General features: G+C 33.8%; 1 long non-coding RNA gene across 3 annotated transcripts in view; it reads left to right on the top strand.

Moving 5' to 3' along the window:
- LOC143253709 (uncharacterized) overlaps window positions 1-22,730 on the top strand; it is a 397,296-nt gene that overhangs the window by 106,454 nt on the left and 268,112 nt on the right. The window lies entirely within an intron of this gene.

Here is a 22,730-nt window from a genome sequence, read left to right as displayed (position 1 = left end):
AGAATAACTTCAAATTGTAACCTCAAACTGCCTTAATTTAGTCTAAGTAGCTTTAAAAGTCTTAACAGTATACATCTATTTCTAATTAAATTTGATTGTTTAATTGCCCATTGAACTGTGTCTAACTATTTGACTGTACACACCATTAAAAGTTGTAAACCACTTAGGGCATGTTCAGCTTATCTTACGCTGTTGAGTGAAATGACCCATAAGCTGCTTGAAAACATGCCTCATGAAACATATTTATTATCTTATTATTTGTGTTACCTAAGATAATATTAACTTAAAAAAAGAACCCTATTTTTACATTTTAATTACTTGTTTAATAATAAATAAAGAATAAACATGAAAAGCAAGAAATAAAGTATTAACCCAATTTTATCTTTCCTTGCTCTTGATTGTCAAAGACACTTAACCTTACTTTTTTATACTAATGGTAGTAATACACTAATTAATTTATAGTTAATTAAATAATACACCAAAGAACACAAACTAATGACATGCAAAAAGTGGACCATTTCCCATAACTATCAAAATCTTTCTGGCTTTTTAACTGGGTGATAAGAGCATTTACAAATTCACTCAGGCCCAGCATGGCCAGGTGGTTAAGGTACTTGACATGTAATCTGATGGTCGCGGGTTTGAATCCCAGTCCCACCAAACATGCTTGCCCTTTCAACTGTTGGGATGTTATAATGTGACAGTCAATCCTACTATTTGTTGGTAAAAGAGTGGCCCAAGAGTTGGCAGTGGGGAGTGATGACTGCTGCCTTCCCTCTAGTCTTTCACTGCAAAATTAGGGATGGCTAGCCTAGACAGCCCTTGAGTAGCTTTGCACGAAATTCGAAACAAACCAAACAAATTCATGCACAGTAGTCATTAACTTTCTCATGAAAATGAAGGTTGTACTCTAAGTGAAAATGATGATTTTGTTTTCTAGAAAACTATGTTATATAATACATCATTTTACAGATGAAAACCTTCACTTTATATTGGTTATAAGTAACATATAATTAAGCATACAGGAGAACTATTAACAAATTCTGAAAGAGACTATGTGGCAGGAGGACCTGACTTTCTATTTGATAGCTTTATAATCAAGCAAAATTGAAGGCTATAAAAGTTATGGTTCATCTGAGAAATGTCAATTTTATAGTGAGTAATTTACAGTTAGTTTTTTACTTTTTGAAGGGTTGGTGGATAAAAGAGAGAAGACAAAATACTTAGAGAAAATGTCTCGTGTCACCCAAGGGAAAATTCAGGATTGCTTTTGATATTGCCTTGTAAAATAGCATAAAAGTTTGAAGTTTTTTTATTAAAATGGATTATTAGCTATGATTTTATGCTATACTAATTGGTAAAACATAAATAAGAAGTAGTTTCATAATATAGATTTGAGATAATAGCAATGACCTGTTTGATTTTATTCCAAATTTTCAAACCCATGTAAAATATTTTAACAAGTAATTGTTTGTGAAGTAAGATTATTGGCAGCTTAATTTCACATTGACATTGTTTTATCCTCCATAGGCCTAATGTTAGATTCCAAACTTATGAGCAGTTATTACTGATTAGCTTCTATATGAAAGCTAGGCCTGACATTACATTGACTCAGGGATATGGAGTGAACAGTCTCAATAGCCCTACCACCTTCTTTTTTGAAGATATGGGCTTCCTTGGAGGCTATAATTTCCTTGGATCCAGTTCACATGTGTTTGCCTTAATGAATGCTTTCTGATCAATGAAATTTCTCCCACATGCCCTTGAACCATTCCATTACCCTGTTTCCTGTGATCAGGGTCAACCTTTCTTGGTTGCTCCTCAGGGAATTGGTTATGGTGTGGACTTCCAGTCATCCACCATCTCTGCAGTCTCATTTGTTTACAGATATTTTCTTGGTGGGTTGGGAGCTTTCCTTGAATCCCAAAAGATTTCCAGTTGATAGTCTGTCAAGGATATTACTCTCTGTTTTCAAAATCCTGAAACATTTAGCTGTTTGTCAGGCTCTGTATAATTTCGTTCCACTCCTGAGATGAGGGAGGGGATTTATGGTTCATTCCAACTATTCCATTGTCTTTGGCTATATCACCAAGCAAATCCATAGCTGTATGTTTTTGGACTCTTCAAGTCTTCTTCAATATAACTATGGCCACTACATGACAGTCTTAGCATGTCTTGTTCCTGGTATTATGAATTTGGTAGATGATTACTTATCTTGATTTTCCAAAGTTTTCACCAGGCAGTGATCCCTACTCCTATAGGTATTTTGGTGAATGTGTGCCCAACTGGGAACACCACATATAAATGTGTTTGTGACTTGCTGGAATGCCAAAATTCCTTCTTTTGGACTCTGATTCCACACCTTTCTCTTCTGAAAGTAGATGCATTCATTCAGGATTGGAGGTATCTTTACCCATATGCCTGTCTAGAACTCCAGAATCTTTACCTTATTCAGACTGTTGTGTCCAGCTGGTTGTTCTGTATTGGCCTGTTTAGACATATTTCCTTTTCTCTGACCTTTTACTGAAGTGTTATACCTCTGTACCAGTTTCTCCTGCAACAACCATGATTGTACATAGTTCATTGCAATGTCACCAAACACCACCATCTTGCATAGCTTTTGCTCAGTCCCTTGCCTTAACTCAGGAACTCACCCCTCATGTAGCATCTTTCCTTTCCTGTACAAGAGACAATAGTTTACCTTCATACCTTCATCCATGGAAGGTCAATATGTGTACAGTGTTTATTTGCAACCAAGTTGTCATCTAACTGTGTCTTCAGCTGCTCACTTTCACCGTATTGAAGACACTTATTGTCTTCCTTATGTGACAGTTCTATATACTTCTGTTTGCTTTTGACTGGAATAAGTTGATGTATTACTTTTTCCCTACCTTTTTAGTTGATACATATCATATTTTAAGATCCCACTTGGTGATATGTGTTACCTAAGGTGTTACCCTTGGTACATAATTATATGGGCTCATTGCTGTTTCTCCCCTAAACGTTTCTTATTTTTTAACACCATGCTATTTCAGTTTGTGATTATACAGCACTTTTCAAACAATTCAGTGCTGTATATCTCTTTTTCTAAATGTATTGGTGCTTGCCAACTCAGTTATGCCCTCTTTTTTTTGTCTCTTTATGAATTACTGGATGAAGAGCATATCTATTCCAAAGGTACTGCTATACCCCAGAGGTACACCTAATTTTCGTATTCTTGCATTTCTCTTATGTCAGTGTGGTCACTTTCTGCTTGATTGGATATTGATGCACCTTCGCCAGACCCTCCATTTTTACAATGTGATATTTCAGCTTTGAGTGGGTGGAAGTAAGACGATTTAGGAAGTTAAACTGAAAATTATTTCCAACAGGTACTTACCCTCAACTTATCACCCACTTTACACTCTTCACCCCACTGATATGCCATGTTTCTAATTTTTTTACCTGCCAATTCTTGAAAATGAGGATTGCTAAAGAATAGTTGAGAGGACTAGCTGAAATGGCATGCAACTGATGGGGTATAAAAGTTATGCTGTTAGCAAATATTTTTACCAGTACTTAGAGGGCAGTCAATACCTACCAGAAATGCATTTTCTGTGTAAGGAAATGTTAACTTAAAATATTTAAAATCAGTTTTATCTCTACGTGTCTATCCTATCTTATTCATCTCATACCTTATTCTATGTTTCCTCCCATCTACTCTGTCTTCTCACATTTTACCTTGCTTCTTGTCTTTGTTGTTCATTGGAAGAGATTTTCCACACTGGCATGTGGCCACACCCAGTATGTTCATCTTCCATCATGTTCAGTAAATTTCACTTGTGATTTCTTCTTCCACCTGTGACCATACTACAGACATTGATATGACTCTAACTGGTAAGTACTGTTTATTTTTGTATTTTTTAGAGGCCTTTCTTTCTTCCCTTTTACCACAGTGGTGAGTGGTGCCTAACTAGGTATTGCTCTTCAGATCTGCATTGCAAGCCATGTAAACTCGCATTCTATCATTCATGTCTCTACACACTTGCTGTAGAGATGGAGTGTTCCACAGGGTCACTGGAAGGCTATCTATTTTACAATAATTGCTTTACAGTCTGTTCCAGACTGTACTATCCATGGACTGCATGGGTAAAGTAGAAGAGGATAGGTGCCCCCTGCCAATTGTTGTCATGCCTAGAGTGAATAATTCGGTATGTCTGGTTTTCAAAATAATGTTACCCATTGCTCTGTTTCTGGTGATGATGCTCCTCTGGGCTCTCCAAGAAATTCTCACCCCTCTTCTTCAAGTGGAGTATGGGAGTCTTTACCACTTTTCATTTCCAAGCTGCTGGGGTGGTTGACCATGGAGGCAATCTCCTGAATGGGTTACACAGAAAAGTTCGCTATAACCATTCAGTTGAGAGAAGAGCAGTGTTCTACTGATGTATGTGAGATCTGGCTGCCATAGAAGTTGATTTGCCCTTTTTCTGGTGGACATGACTTTCTCCTTTTTTCCATGTTCAACAATTTTCGCAATCACTGGAGTTGATCTATCACCTAACTGGTTGACATGGTCTCCTGTTACACATTCCATACCAACTGGAGTTAATTCATCACAAATGCTGTTTACCCCTTTTGATTGGGAGCAATTATCCTGCCTTAATTTGGATGTTGGTTTTTAACATTGAAGTGTTAGATTTGAGTGAACCAATCAACATAAATCCTCATGCAAGTTGAATCCATCTTAATGACAGATGGCCTGTCCTGGATTTGCTGTAGTACCAAATAATTAGAGCAGGTCTTAATCCATGATTACTGGGTTAAGGGTAAAGATAGTATGATCCTCATCCAACCCTTATATGGATGTTGGTACCCAATAGAGGAGGTTTTTTATGTAGTTGGCTTGCCAAGTATGGTCCATTATGCCCCAGAAACTATACATCTTGTGATATTGACCTTCTGTTTCACAAATTATACACACAGGTGAAGAATGTTCCTGGTTCAAAAGTGATGCAGCTTCTCTACTGTGTTCTCCAAATCTCTCTTTCTCATGCTCTGGTGTATCCTTCGGACACATTTTTAGATGCTTCTGTTACTCACTCACATTGGCTCTCCTCTTTCTTAGTGTGGGATTCTAGCAAATTTTGTGATGTAAGTACAGTATTGGAAGTTATAATTTTTCCTGTACTGAAAGTGTATTCTGTTAGGTACTTACCCATTCTCACACTTCTCATAACTTCTCCAGTGCTTACACCTTTTATCAAACTTTGAAGTGAAGATTCAGTAGAGGAATATAGAGGGAGTTGCATATCATGTGAGCATGCTCTGCTCCTGTATAGGAAAATTATAACTTACTTATAGCAAAGCCATGTCAAACTATCTGCTGTGTCCACCTAGGGAAGTCAACCCCCTAATTTTAGTGCTATAAATCTACAGACTTACTGCAGTCCCACTAGGGTACAGACAATTTGGTAAAGTTTTTTGTTGTTGTTTGGTGTTAAAATGTAACACTATAAATATATAAATGTAGTTAACATTAATTTATGTCAAAGATAATAAGGAGGGTGGATGAGGTTGTGAACCTTTCAGTAACATGTCCGTTGTTCCAGATTATTATTTCATAAAGTGTGTTTCAGATTGGCCCAGCAACCTAGGAATAACTAAACAAGTAACAGACAGACACTTTTTTGTGCTTTATATATATAGATGTATATAGGAATACGTGGCACTCAAAACAGTTAATACATCAAATATTAATGTTATACAAGACTTAATTTATTAATTCAAAAGTAAATATTAAAATTAATTGCTGAGTACTCACTTTTGTATTTCAAGTAACACATCTGCATTTTATATATGAAGAATAGATATGAAGAAAGATGTAAGTACAGTTACCGAATCAAAGAAACCATGGAGAATGTACATATGAAGAAAGATGTTAGTACAGTTACCGAAGCAAAGAAACTATGGAGAATGTATATATGAAGAAAGATGTTAGTACAATTCCCGAATCAAAGAAACTATAGAGAATGTAGATATGAAGAAAGATGTAAGTACAGATAACGATTCAAAGAAACCATGGAGAATGTACATATGAAGAAAGATGTTAGTACAGTTACCGAATCAACGAAACCATTGAGAATGTACATATGAAGAAAGATGTTAGTACAGTTACCGAATCAAAGAAACCATGGAGAATGTACATATGAAGAAAGATTTTAGTAGAAAGATATTAGTACAGTTACCGAATCAAAGAAACCATGGAGAATGTAGATATGAAGAAAGATGTTAGTACCGTTACCGAATCAAAGAAACCATGGAGAATGTACATATGAAGAAAGATGTTAGTACAGTTACCAAAGCAAAGAAACTATGGAGAATGTATATATGAAGAAAGATGTTAGTACAATTCCCGAATCAAAGAAACTATAGAGAATGTAGATATGAAGAAAGATGTAAGTACAGATAACGATTCAAAGAAACCATGGAGAATGTACATATGAAGAAAGATGTTAGTACAGTTACCGAAAAGAAACCATGGAGAATGTACAATGAAGAAAGATGTTAGTACCATCAACGAAACCATTGAGAATGTACATATGAAGAAAGATGTTAGTACAGTTACCGAATCAAAGAAACCATGGAGAATGTACATATGAAGAAAGATTTTAGTATAGTTACCGAATCAAAGAAACTATGGAGAATGTATATATGAAGAAAGATGTTAGTACAGTTACCGAATCAAAGAAACCATGGAGAATGTAGATATGAAGAAAGATGTTAGTACCGTTACCGAATCAAAGAAACCATGGAGAATGTACATATGAAGAAAGATGTAAGTAGAGTTACCCAATCAAATAAACCATGTAGAATGTAGATATGAAGAAAGATGTTAGTACAGTTACCGAATCGAAGAAACCATGGAGAATGTACATATGAAGAAAGATGTTAGTACAGTTACCGAATCGAAGAAACCATGGAGAATGTACATATGAAGAAAGATGTTAGTACAGTTACCGAATCAAAGAAACCATGGAGAATGTACATATGAAGAAAGATGTTAGTACAGTTACCGAATCAAAGAAACCATGGAGAATGTACATATGAAGAAAGATTTTAGTACAGTTACCGAATCAAAGAAACCATGGAGAATGTATATATGAAGAAAGATGTTAGTACAGTTACCGAATCAAAGAAACCATGGATAATGTACATATGAAGAAAGATGTTAGTACAGTTACCGAATCAAAGAAACCATGGAGAATGTATATATGAAGAAAGATGTTAGTACAGTTACCGAATCAACGAAACCATGGAGAATGTACATATGAAGAAAGATGTTAGTACAATTACCGAATCAAAGAAACCATGGAAGACTCATAACTATGAAGATTATAGTTTACTCTTCAGATAAACATACGTAACAATGAAAAGAATAAAATTGATAAGTTTAAATATGCTCTATGACCACACTCATTAATAATGCATTTTGTATTATATAATGTTAAAATTCTACATCAAGTTGTCTTGCTATTTTTAAATTTAGCTTACCTCTTCTTATACAAAGTACAAGCTATGTTGAAAATAAATATATTATTATTGATGATCAGTAATTTCAAGAATGATTTTACAAACTGTTGATCACTTACTTCTTATGTGAATCAAAGAATATCAATATTTACAAAAGATGATACATTATGATGATAACATGTATTTATATTTCATTAAATTAAGGGGTGACCAGTAGAGTTCATCTGTTATAATTACACCAAGATGATGGTCAACAAACTTTAACTTACTAATAATACTCATCATATGATGACAGTCACACAGTTTTACAATATCACTTACACCAATGTGTTGACCAGCTTTAAACTCTGCTTTTTTCCTGTCCTGTTCCACTTGAACTTTTTCCTTCTTCTCTGCTATCTACAAAGCAAAATGTTTTGTGTTGATACTATGCTTACAAAATATATTTCAATTAAATATTGAACAAACATGTAATTAGAGAAAAATAAAATTTTTTGTACACAATATCTTTTATACTTATATATATGTGTATGTACTTATTTCTCAAATTTATGTTTTAACTGTTACACTTTACACACGTTTGTATTAAAAGAATGTAATAAAGATCTAAACTGTTATAAGTCAATAAAGTCTAGTGTATAAAAATTCTAAACAATTTAAAACAATGATAGAAACTTATGTACATTTTTATGAAAATATTTTAAAAGTATACTATCCTTCATAAACATAAAAAATAGGAAGACAAGGGTACAAAATATGAAAATCAATAAGAAGAGAACTTTTATTGAAGTGTTGATAAACAGAGAAACAAACAAGTACAGATGCGTTTTTCTTTTTTCAAGCCAAAAATGTTTCAAATGAAATTATGGTCAAGTTAGACCCAAGAGCTGCTCCCTGGAAGTACACAGAATGTAATGACACAATTGTAAAAATTAGGTATAATAGAATATATTATAAAGCATACAGAGACCACAATTTTATAAATTACATAGAGCAAGATGTAGTTTTATGAATGCATACAGATAACGATTTATGTACAGGAAATATAACTTTATAAAATTTTGATGCTATTCAATAGTAATGTAATAACAAAGTATACAGGACACAATACAGTTATATCAAGTTATACCAAAAACAATGAGTACTTTTACTTAACTACAAATAATACAATTTAACTTCATATAAACATTTATCACTTAATTTTTTTTTTTTTGAAAGAGAGCAAAATAATGTAAATGTATGATTTTAGGAAATACTACAAAACAAAATTGAGAAAAATTATGTCTAAACTTTACATCAACTTTAATATAAGACTGTTTAGTGCAGGTAGTGTTATTAATTAATTTACTTTGTAACTCAGTGATGTTGAGGCTATTGAACACTGTGTTTGCAATCCGCTGGTGCCAAGACTGTGATACATGTATAAATAACTACAACTAGATGAATGAAGAGAGAGTAAAGGTCACATGAGAGAAAACTTCTGTCAGAGAAAAGTTAGACTTTGTAAAGTTAACTGTTGTGGAAGTGAATGGTTGGTAGGTCAGGGTGACATTTAAAGTTTGAAAGAGATAAGTAGAATAATATGTCTCATAAAAGGGTGTTCTAAACCAACTTAACCCACATATGTGGACTTCAACAAAAGAAAGATGATAATTGGAAGTACAAAAAACAGAATAATACTGAGAGTTAAGGATACAACCGTAGTAGCTCATGTGATATCATGATACTACTGTGATTAAAAGAAATAAAAGTTTAGCTTGTCAACTGAATTCTAAAACAGTTGAATTGGCTTAAGTGGACTTTGGACAATATAAAGAAAACTGTATAGTGTCTAAGATACAAATATTATCTCCATAGTGTAAATAATTTTGTACATACATTTAACTTGTTTCAAACATATATTATTTTAAAAAAACAAGTGGAGTGCATGTTGTTCATTTTTTGTCAATTTCACTGCCAACAAGTCAGAGATACCTACTGTAGAAAATTTCGTAGCCCAACACACCTATAAATTTACATTACTATTAAATAAGTTTATAACATTTGGTAAGCCACAGCCAAAAATGAGAAGAACAGTGGAAATAAATAGACCAATATGTGCATAACTATAGTAAAAGTGCAAATTGCATGGAGATTACATGATATATAACCATGTTAAATTTTGATAAAAGAATGGAAAGAGGAGAGATATCTTCATGGATAGATTAGGAAAGATAGGCCTTGTGTAACACAACAACAAGGCATCCAGCTAAAGTGAAGCCCTTTCAGATGCCTCATGCAATGAGATACCTAATAAAGCAGGAATCTGAGGCAATGTTGGAAGCTGGAATTTTTGAGCATTCAAATTCAGCCTACCATTTACCAGTTTTAATCACAAAAATTAGAGATAGGTTAACTGTTTCTAAATAAATTTCCAAAAGCTGAATCTTGTGATGAAGTTCAACTCTGAACCTATGGACAACCTAGAAACTATCAGGTCAGGTTCTCTTTAAAGATCAACCTCAGTAAAGGTTGTTGCCAAATCCTAATGAAGACAGGATTTACAGAGAAGACAGCATTTTTAATACTAGATGGATGTTACCAATTTCAGTGGGTGCCAAGTCAACTCGGCAGAAACGTTCAACTGCATGATAAGGAGGATGCTGTGCAACACCACCAATATCAAGCACTATGCAGATGCCATCCTGACACATACTGTGAAATGGGAAGACTATATGAAGAAATGTAAAAAGCTGTTACATGTGAGAGCAGCAGGTCTCACCATCAGACCATCCAAGTGCTACACTGCACATTATGTGCTGGGACTGAAACACAGCCATGGAAAAGGTATTCCAAATACAAGATACACTAGCACTGACTAAAAAGGAACAAGTCAGATCCTTTCTGGATTTATTTTGATATTATAGGAAATTCACCCCAAACTATGTTGAAATTAGTGCACCATTCACTAACCTGACCAAGAAAGGTTTATCCAACAAAGTAAAGTGGAAACAACGACACCAGGTTGCATTCCAGATTTCAACAAACCATTGACTGTTTAGGTTGATGCTTCAGTCATTGAAATTGTGAAAGTGCTTTTACAATAATATAGAGATGGACCGTTTCCAGTAATATATACAAGTAAAAAGCTGTTAAGTAGTGAGAACCACTCTGTTACTGAATGAGCATGTCTGACCATCATACTTACCATTAAAAAGTTCCAGAACTACCTGTACAGGAAGGAGTTCATCATCTAGACAGATCATCACCAATTTGCATACATTCAGAGGTGCAAGTCAATAATGTAAGGATCATGAGGTGGGTGTTGTACCTTTGTAACAAAGAGTTCCACATTGAAGCCATCTCAAGGACTGTAAACATTGGTGCAGTCAGTATCAATATACTTTGTGGGTGAGCTGAATTGCATATGCTGTTCTTAGGCAAACATCAGTATTTGATCGACTAATGTATTTTTCTGTGTTGTTTTTCTGTCTTTCTGATAATATGTTCATATTACTGTTATTGGGATGAGATATTAAGCTGAGATAAAAAGGGACATTGAGTCCGTGATTATACCTGATTTTGTAAGCAAGGTATTTTTTATGGTATCTATTCTATAATGTCCTGAACGTTGAGTAAAGCATTTTGGATGGCAAGGTATGGCTGCCAGACTTCATCCGAGATAAAGATTAGACACAAGTAAGGTTGAAAGTGTAATATTGATCCCTTCCGGAGAAAAAATATCTGTTATTTGTCGCAATCCTGACTAGATTTCTTTCCTTGAACAAATTTGAACCGACAGCATCTGATGTTCCACTAGATGTATAAAGAAACATCCAGAACTTGACGCTGCAGTTTCCGAGCGAATATTGTGTTGAGTAAGCTAAAGATTTTCATCAGATCGGACAAGAGATGAAGATAAATATTTATACGATGAATAATATTCAACGAAAGACATGGAGCTGTAAAGTTTCTTATTCCCGAGATTGGGCCAAGAGGTTATGTGAATAAGAAATAAACTTTTATTTTACAGAACATCGTAACCCCATGATGGGGAGTAGGTGATGTTAACTAGTTGTGTTTACTCTAGTCTGTAGCTGCTAAATTAGGGACAGATAACATAAACAGCTCACGAGAGCAGCTTTACACAAAATTAGAAACAAAAACATATCTTCATGAACCTTCACTAGATGTATAATGATGTCTCATCAGAAGATGAAGTGTAGAAGTTCTACTTAACTAATGAGCGTGACGAGTATAGACATCACGTTTATAAATGATAAATAAAAACAACAATATTCTGTGAATCAAGCATCGTCAAAAGGAACAACGAAAAGTAAATTTCAGCAAACAGTGTTAAATATCTCTGTTAACTATTCTCGTCCTGAAACTAGATTTGTAAATACAGAAAAACCAAAATACAAAAACGAAATATATGCAGAGAATCAGCTATTGTACAAAAACACATCTTCATCTTTTTTTAAATATTTACTCAAACAATAAGTTTGCCTTTGTTCATATTTCAAGAATAAGCGGACATGTAACATTAAAAAGATAAATCTTTTATTTCATACAAGTCTGTATAGAAATAAAATTGACATAGTTTCAATCTTAGTATATAAACCCCAAAATAATAATTTTGATACACATATAAACATGCGTTGAGTGTTAATGGGTGTTTATTTATTCATATACATTTTGTAAAGCACTTCATCATTTGTATACAAAAAATTAAGAAACCATGTATCCTCCACTGGTCAGTTGAAAGTCTAAAGGCTTAAAACACTGAAAGCCTGTTTTTAATACAGGTGGTGGGCACAACACAGATAGCCCAATCTGTAGTTTTGTGCTTAACTAAAAATAATACTAACCACGTGACGTGTTAGTTTACTGTTTCAAACGTATAAATGCACAGACGTACTGATATCAATGATCATGTTAGTGGATATCTGTCCAATATGTACATTGTATACATAGTTCGTGTAAGCTGCACACCTTGCAACATACGATTAAGTTTTAACAACGAATTAAGTGTTTGTTTATTGTTATTTACTTAGTGTTATAGCTATACTAAATTTATTATTATAGTGTGTGTCTTTAAACGTGTGACAACTAAGATGCAATATTCAATTTCCTGAATTCTATTTCTAACACACACTTTCACTGCTTTCTGGTGTATTCCAGAACCAGAATATCTGAGTCTTTTGGAAATGGTTACTGTTTCTCCTTAATAACAACACTGTACATCTTAAGCCTACAACACTTTTATCCAGTATGAAAATATGACATGAATAACAAGTGCTGGGCGATCAGTAACTTAGTAAGTTAAATTCCTTTTGTTTTCTTTATTTATTTAATGAGTGAACACAAACACGAGTTATGTGACTACAAAAAATTGACCAACAGGAACTTGAGGTATTGTGTTGGGCTGGGTGGCGATATTACATGGATTTTCCCCGGATATTGTCACTAATATAGCCAGTTTCATACACCGTTTCTCGTGATAACGTTTGTTTGTTTGTTTGTTTGTTTTTGAATTTCGCACAAAGCTACTCTAGGGCTATCTGTGCTAGCCGTCCCTAATTTAGCAGTGTAAGACTAGAGGGAATGGCAGCTAGTCATCACCACCCACCGCCAACTCTTGAGATAATCTTTTATCAACGAATAGTGGGATTGATCGTCACATTATAACGCCCCCACGGCTGAAAGGACGAGCATGTTTGGCGCGACAGGGATGCGAGCCCGCGACCCTCAGATTACGAGTCGCACGCCTTAACACGCTTGGCCATGCCGGGCTTTTTTCCTGATAACAGCCACAATTCTGAAATCATCATCTCTATCTAGTAGGTGAGCTTCTGTAATGTTTCCACATATTAAATCCATCACACAAACTAGAATGAGTAACTTTAAACTGTTCTCTGTAAAATTTTAACAGAAACCGTTACTTGGTATAAAAATAATCCACAGTGAAACTTTACAGTGAAAATATCAAGGAGTTATAATTGTAGTAATGTGTTTGTAAGTGACGGTTTTGCGTGTGATGATAGTTTATTCAACTTCTTGTTGACTATAAATGTCAATCATAAATCACGAGTGAATTAATTTATGGATCATGTTGGCGAAGCATGATTATAATTTATGTACTCGTCATCAGATATGAATGTTAAACCTACCATACTTATAATACTATATTATATAGCCAGTCCTTTGGAAAGTTTCAACAATTAGAAGGATACATAATAATAGTATTCAAATCACACTAATTCGGTCGTATCTATTGGACACAACGCGTTTCACTCAGTCCAGAGCTCATCAATAAAGTGCATTATTAAAAGATACAATATGACTAATATTAGTATATGATAATTGGATTTATTCGATTGTTACGAAAGCTACAGAATGGCCAGTTGTGTTCTTCATCTCAAGATCATCGAAACCTGGTTTCTAATGTCATGAGAATGAATACTTATTACTGAGCCACCAGTGGTGAGAGTGAAAGATGTTTTTTGTTTTTTATAGAAAGTGATGAAAATGATGTTCAACATAAGACAGTGTTTAAAATGATGGGATAAATACATTGAATAACGTGTCTTAAAACATAGACAATTGACAAATGAAGGTTTAATATCTTCTAGTTAATTATATCTACGGTGTTTTGAGTTTTTTTGTTGTTTTGGCTCAACACAGTAAATGTATATTAGTGTACGTTTTTAATCTATATATATATATATTTATAATGATAAAGTTCATGTTTATTTGCAATCAAACTTCTCAGAGCAAACTGTTGAACCAATGTCAACTAAAATTTGTATTTCAACATTATGATCTGACTGATTGAGCGTTGTATTGGTTTCTTTCTTCTCTTCGCTTATTTCTTTCTTACTTTTATGTATTCTGATAATGTACTTTGTCATGCAGTTTACTTCAAAGAAATACTTATGTATATATATGTATTTATATATTGCAAGGCCTAAAGCTGATATGCCATCGTTTGAATATTATCTTACTTCCATAAGGAACAAAATAATGAATTAGCCTTGCTGTAAGTAATAAAGTGACCCATGGTGGTTATGATGACGATGTCTGGAACGAATGTTTTGTGGTATTCATTTCGTCATCATCCAGACTAGCTGTGCTCCACACATTGGACACGTGTTTTCATTATAAGAGTGAAGGTGAAATCCTACTATTTGGTCTGACAAGAAATGGAACAGGGTGGCAATGTGAACTATCTGCCTCCGCTCTAGTCTGTTTCTTCAGATTTAGCGCATATTGCATTGATGTGGCTTTTTCAAAAATCCAACAAATAAACAACAAGCAAGGTGGCATATTTTAAACGTGTTAATTACTTGTGTTAACAACATGTACCTCAACCACATCTGACAACTTTCTTTTTATATATTTTGTTACATTTGATGGTTTTTGACTGTCAGAAGTTGGTTCAGAAAGGATAGAAAAGGATCACACGATTTTTCTTCGGTTTTTTAAAAAATATATTTATGTTCCATATAAAAAAATTCTAGTTCTTCTTTATTTGTAGTTATGCCCACCACATGTATTCTAGCGTTGGAAATTCGCAGTCATATCTTTGTGCCACTAGGAAGCAAGATAACTTTCTAAAGATATATTAATTTTTGTTAATTTTTAATATAAAATCCATGCCTTGTACCAGAAATACATAACTGTATGTTGTAAAAAGTTCTATCCGGTGTTAATGCTGGAAAAGAAGTTTGACGTTTTTATCTCTAAATATTAATGTGTTTCTTTGTTTGGAAATTCTCACAAAGTTACAAAAGGGATATCGGTGTATAGTTGCTCTTAATGTTGAACCTATAGATCTGGTTTACTTGTTTCTATTGTTACTCCTTTAATATATCGATGGTCCCAAAGTGTTACAAGCATTTTTGTAAGAACTCTGGTGAACAAACGCACATTTCCGTTTTATGAACCCTGAATATATTTTCTCAAAAACCGCAATACATATAAAACAAAATTATGCTAAAACTAAACATAAAAGCGCGTACTTTACAGATCAAAATCGGTAAAAACTCAATGTGTGATTCCGAGTTAACTACATTAACTTGCGTTTTTTCATGAGTACTGTTATACGTGTAAAATATAGAATATTGGCTTATTGTTAGGCTTATTATTGCTAAACAATAGTTTGTCTCTGTTCTGTTGCTTTATAAAAGTGACAGTTAATTCCTTTATTCGCCCAAATGCTCAAACAAATATTTGGTAACGACGGATGATTTAGGCTAACTGCTCTCACTATGATCAAGTCTGAAATAGACGCAAACCCTACCGGTGTCTTAACTGGCCTCTGACTTTCCTACTTAACTATATGTAACGAGGGGTCCTGTTTTTAATGTGGATATCCTTCTGAGGTAAATTTTGTCAAATATACATCACATTTTTAAATTTACACAATTCTTTACTTATTTAAATATCGATTATAAATGAACTAAAATATTTTTTGTGTATTTTCATCCGAACTGTTACATTAGCGTTATCTCTTGCATAAAATGATTATATATATGACATTTTATTAATAAAAACATATTTTAGTCTTGAAAAAAATTCTTGTAATTTTAGATCAACGTTAAGCCGAAGTTCAATACTAAATGATGCCATTTACTATAAACAGTTTTATAATACTGTTGATTAATTATGACGTTGACATTTCTTTTCTATGTGGTTTTTCGCTAGTTTGCATAATAAAAATATTTTCTCACACATTTGCACACACACGTGGATACGTAATACCTTGGTGCACATCTTCAGTGTGGATACAACATTTCGGTGTCTACATTCTTTTTTCTTGGTGCTTACTCTTCTTTACTTTGTAGTTTTTCACTATATTTCTCATTGAAAAGATGTGCACACACGTAGATAGGTAATAATACCTCATGAGCCATTTAGCACGTGTGCAAAATTTTAAGTTTCTAGGTTCTTCGCTCTTGTAGTTATGGGGTGTCACACACAAACCCAAAGCCTCGGCCTTTTATTATTGTGGATCAGTTTGTTACCACATGATAACACTTTAATATATATGTTTTACACTTCATGAATTAAACACATGATTAATTAATTCATCAAAATCGATAATTTTACAACACATTCATACATATATTCAGTAAAACAAAATTAGCTCAAAGACAGTAAGATAGCAAATTAAAATATGAATGCCATGACAGGTTCTTTTACGCCCAGCGTGTGGACGACAAATCTTATAGGACTTGAGAAGTCCTAAAACATAATTAGAGGCGCTCACGCGCAAACTTGTCAGATATTCTTGGAATAAAAACAAGAAACAGCGAGATTGATGAACTGATGACGTAAGATAGAGAAATCGTAGAGTACTTTTCTAGTTTTTCTGTCACTCATAATTACGACTAATTATTAACAATTGTACTTTTTATCGGAAACTTTAGCAATTGTTCATGAAGAAACTATTGCATAATATATATAAATTTAAAATATCATCACATTTTACATATTCTTCCAGAAATTAGCGTACACTGTGAAGATATAAATAATTTATTTTGTTTTTCAATTTTGTGCATAGATACAGACTAAGGGGAGGGCAGCTAGTTACCACCATCCACTGCCAACTGTTGATTTACTGTTTTAACAATACATAGTGAGCTTAACCGTCACATTATAACGGCCCAACGGATGAAAGGTAGAGCATGTTTGGTGTGACGAGCATTCGAACCCGAGGCCCTCGGATTACGAGTCGAGTGTCTTAACCATTTGGCCATGCAGGGCCGTCATGTAAGTGGAACTGCTTAACCTAAAGAATATTGTTATATTCTATTTACCAGACTGTGGAAAAGGAGTAAACATTTTTACAAAAAATAAAATAATTTTCCATACCCTCAATTAGTTCTCCTAAAATTATTCTAGTTTTTTTCTATTCTAACCGTTTCGACAGCTTCAGCGATAATGGTCAATATACAGTTTCTTTTTACCATTTTCTACTCCTTATTTCTTTCTCAATTCTTCTAGTTTTACTTCTCAGTATTTTCCCTTTTTCATTTTTTCTGACTCACAAGTTTTCCCAAATTTCTAAAGTATAAAAATTATTTCCATCCCTTTTGCACACTTATTATGAAGAATACTGATTGTGAACCTAAAGGATTTTGTTACTTATTGTAAATTGTCTCTACTCTCTGCACCTTTGTGGTGTTAATACACTTCTAGCTCAATATGTAACTTACTTACTTTATATTCATGTGAATTACAAAGTTTCAAGTCAGTCATTGACACAGCGGTATTCCTGCTAAATTAATACTCAAGAAACCTGGTTTCGAAACGTATAGTGGGTAGTTATGTGCTTAACAACGAAGAAACAAAAGTTTTAGTTTTGTTGTGATCTTATTCGTGCGTAAGCCAAGAGAAGTGTTAACCTATCTTTACTTGCTTCTACTACATTTATACTTAGTCTACTTTTTAACGCTTTGAGAAACCCTTAATGGATAAAACGGTGCCACTTGTTTTTCCCCCAAAGCTTTTCATGGTTTACTTCCAACATTCAATTCTTCCTTCTAGGTGTAAATTATGGTATTATTTTAAGCACTCACTACACTTTCCTTCCAATTTTGATTGATTGAAGTTGTTTTTCTAGCAATAAAGACTGAAGTAAAACATTTTAATGTTTTTTGTTGTTCTTGTTTTCTTTAAATTTTGAACTTTTTTCTGTTGAAAATTATCTTCATCCACATAGAAAACTCACCCTAACTTATATTTCATGACGTAAACTTTGTAAGATAATACTGTGGTCCAATACGCCCAGACACCCTTTTCAATTTTTTTTAGGCCTTTTAAGAATTTTAAGGGATCCAAGGTCAAACAACCCAAAAACATATATTTTGGGCTCGTTCGCGGTCGTATTTACGGCACTAAAAATAAAAATTTACAATAATATAAATTTTGGTACGCCCAATGCATTGATATAGACAAAAAATTGGGTTTTTGATTTTGAGTCTTTTTAAGGGGTTAGAGCTCAAAAAAAGGAATATGAAGTTTTTGTTCAGTTATCGGAAATATTTTGGCAAGTTTGTGTGTGTGTGTGTGTGCTTTCTTATAGCAGAGCCACATTGGGACTATCTGCTGAGTCCAACAAGGAGGAATCGAATACCTGATTTTTGCGTTGTAAATCCGTAGACCTAGCGCTATGTCAGTGGAGGACTTTTTACAAGTTTTCCGTGAGATTTGATAAAATGATACTTTTCTACTGGTTCCACATAGTTACAAACAAAAATGGTGGATTTACTTATTTTTACCTATTGTAGGGGGTCAAAATGCCACAAAGAACATAATTTTAGAGTTGTTTGACGATTATTCCACCGTATTTTGGTCAACGTAAATGATATTTGGTACACATTTAATTTTCTAAAGTTCTAAACAGAAGTATTGGCAGCTTTCGACGTTACTGTTTTTCACGATTTTCCTGATCCTAAAACTGGCCAAGTTAGGTTTGCTCACGAAAGTTGACCTCTTTAAATTTATTTTTTTTTCACACATGTAGAGTTCTCTCTTCACTTATTGTCCGTTTATAGTTACAACTTTAATGAGATAAAAGAAAGTTATTATCACCAAAAATTCTCCGTCGAGCGGTTTGGATGAAGTTCTTTGTATGATGTACTGAAATCCAGAACTCCGACTTGAGGCAGAACCGGAGCTATGTTCGTTCCTGGAGACGTTCAGAACGTTGAGGAGATCAACGTTAATAAACCTGGGGTTAAAAACTATCACTTAACACTCGCAAGTAAAGCAAGTTTAGCCACGTTCCTGTGACTTTACACATGCAGTGGTTCTCGAGACTTTCAACTGCAGCTTGATGTATTTTTTTTAAATTTGTTTTTGTGAGTTTTAATATATGCAAGCACATCATTAATGAAATATTAACAATCAAATCTTGAAAATAAACAGTTTGAACTGACTTGATTATTCTAGAAGAAGGATATTAAAAATACCGAGTTTTAATTAAGCGTTTAAAATGATTCACATGAACGCTCTCAGAGAAGTTGATGTTTACTTGAAAATTTACTATAGAAATACAACAAGGAAATTTTATATTGAAGTACAAAGAATTAATTTCGCGATCTTCCTACTCTCATATTAGTACTGATAGTCATATGAAATATGAGTGTATATTCTGATGACGATCCAAATCTACCAATAACATATTCTAATATATATTCTAATAACGATACATATTTATCAACGCTAGTATTGTAATGATGTTCATATGAAGTACAAGTGTATATTCTAATAACGATACATATCTACTAACGCTAGTATTGTAATGATGTTCATATGAAATACAAGTGTATATTCTGATGACGATCCAAATCTACCAATAACATATTCTAATGTATATTATAATAACGATACTTATCTATCAACGCTAGTATTGTAATGCTGTTCATATGAAGGACAAGTGTATATTCTAATAACGATACACATATATCAACGCTGGTATTGTAATGATGTTCATATGAAGTACAAGTGTATATTCTAATGAAGATCCAAATGTACCAATATAATATCATAATAACGATCTACGTAAAGTACCCATAATAATATTTTAGTGATGATCCAGCTGAAGTACTAATTTTGATATTTTAATAAAAATTTGGTTGAAGTTCTCTTGCTTGTCATTGGAGGAACCACTCTGAATACACGAGCTCCGTTCCACCCGCAAAGACCCATCAGGACATTATTTTGTAACGTATTACCGTTTGTAGGCAATGAATTACCTGCTCGCATTTCACATTGACTTTAATTGTAATTAAGCTCAAACTTAGTTTATATTGAATAGGTAAAACTCAGGTTGTGCAAAGGAGGCGATGATTACAAAATATAGAACCCGACTCTTCTGACACTTCCACAAGCTCATGGCTAACACAATATTCAAACACATGATAATGTCAACCAATCATTTAAGATAATGACAATATTTCCTTCTGTATAAATAAAGGCAAAGGAAGGCCTAGATGCACAGATACATTAACTAATTTCACCATGATGATATGCAGAAGTGGCTTAAATTAAAACCAAAAGCAGGTATATAAGCATCCTTAGCTTATTCTAGATGCTCAGAGTCATAAATCTCAAGTAAGACACCAACCTGTTGAAATTAGTGTAAGAGAGTATCAATGTAGCTAGGCAACAGGTATCATCCTTGAGATATGAACTGATGGCTTTATCATATCCTTATCCCAGCCCTTGAAAGATCACTATTGCTTTAAAAGTAATCAAAACATCGTCCTACAAAAGATCATTGCTAATATTCCAGAGAGGGCTGTAGCTGGATTGTCCTTTCAGATTGAATTATTTTTAGTCTCATTATTAAATGATTATAGCAACAGAAGAGAATTTGAAAATGATACATAGGAAGACTTGAAGTATGGTCTAGAAGATGCTTACAATAAATTCCAGCTGCCCATTTTTGCTGATAAAATATTCAAAAAATGTATCATGCAGCACATTTAAGATTGGTCGTTGTTGCACTATATACCAGAATATGTACCCTGAAACATGAAATCTGGACTGAGATCACTATCAGTGCCAGTATGCTTCAAAGATCACTAATATTGTCAGTCCTCTTCAACATCTGAACTATGGATCTAAAATTTGCTGACGACATTCTGGAATACAGCAGAGCCTCTAGCAAAGTTAGAATAGAACACTCGATACAACAATCTATTAGTAAGGTGAGCAAATGGTTCAGTGGCCCAGGAATAGTCACCAATCCTTCAAAAGTCACAGTTATGTTTTGGACACTCAGTAACAGACATACTGCTAAAGATAAACCATTAGCAACCATTGAAAGCAGTGGCATCCCTCTGAAAGAAACACTGAAGTACTTTAGAAAGAGTACTGATTGACTCTTTGACAGACAACTCATTTTCATCAGTAATATTAACACTGTGGTAACCAGAACTATTAAATTCATCAATGACTGAAAGATGCATCAGAAAACGGGAATGAAGAACATCAATAATTATTCTCTTCGTAGGTCCTATCTCTACTATGAATAATTAACATGAGTGCCACGCAGCTGAATAATGTTGAAAAGATAAAAGAAACGTCCGTTTAACAATGGTAATGGGATAATACTTCAACCACTCCCATCAGAACCTGATTACATCTCAAAAGCCTCAGCACCTACTTTAAGACGATTATCTTTAATTATAACCACATACTTCATATTCACTAACAACGTGAAAAATGGAAAACTAACGTGTATATTTTAATAATAATCTAACTTCGTTACAAGTGGGCCCGGCATGGCCAAGCGTGTTAAGGCGTGCGACTCGTAATCTGCGGGTCGCGGGTTCGCATCCCGGTCGCGCCAAACATGCTCGCTCTTTCAGCCGTAGGGGCGTTATAATGTGACGGTCAATCCCACTATTCGTTGGTAAAAGAGTAGCTCAAGAGTTGGCGGTGGGTGGTGGTGACTAGCTGCCTTCCCTCTAGCCTTACACTACTAAATTAGGGACGGCTAGCACAGATAACCCTCGAGTAGCTTTGTACGAAATTCAAAAACAAACAAACAAATCGTTAAAAGTGTGTATTTTCATAAGACATTCCTTTGGTATTAATGTATAGGTTTTAGTACATTTTATTTACTATCTAACTTCAGTACCAATGTGTATATTTCCATATAGACATTTCTTCAGTAATAAAGAATATATCTTAGTATATTCTTTAAAGATCTTACTGAATGCTTGTTTTACTATTCAGTGCATTACTTCTTAATGGAGAATAACAAGTAACAAACGTCGCAAGTTTGTCGTGGTTTGGTTAGTGTTCTCGTACACTGATTAATATTTAACAGAAAAAAAAGTTTCTACAAAACGCAAGTACAGGATTGTTAAGTCAGGAATGGAGGAAGAGGTAAACAAACAAATGCAAGTGTGAGTGCAAACACAAAATTATTTATTTATCACATAAATACTGTGGTAGTTACCCAAACTGGCTAGGCCTTTTTCTGAAGGGGTGGGTGATGAAGCGCCAAATAATGGGCCGAAAACAAAAAAACAAAGACGCTGAAGTAATTTTAATTCTAGACAAATAAAAAGCCAATAAAAGTTGTGATATTTTATTAATTATATGATATAGCATGTTGAAATGAAATGTTATTGTTTTTATTACGGCTTTGGACGATTGTACTTCTTGTAATATTGTCATATGCTTTATATTACTGTCCCTCTAGTGGTACAGTGGGA

Source organism: Tachypleus tridentatus, chromosome 6 (genome assembly GCF_004210375.1).
Source record: "Tachypleus tridentatus isolate NWPU-2018 chromosome 6, ASM421037v1, whole genome shotgun sequence".
NCBI classification, from domain to species: Eukaryota; Metazoa; Arthropoda; class Merostomata; order Xiphosura; family Limulidae; genus Tachypleus; species Tachypleus tridentatus.
This window is presented reverse-complemented; position numbering and strand designations above follow the sequence as displayed.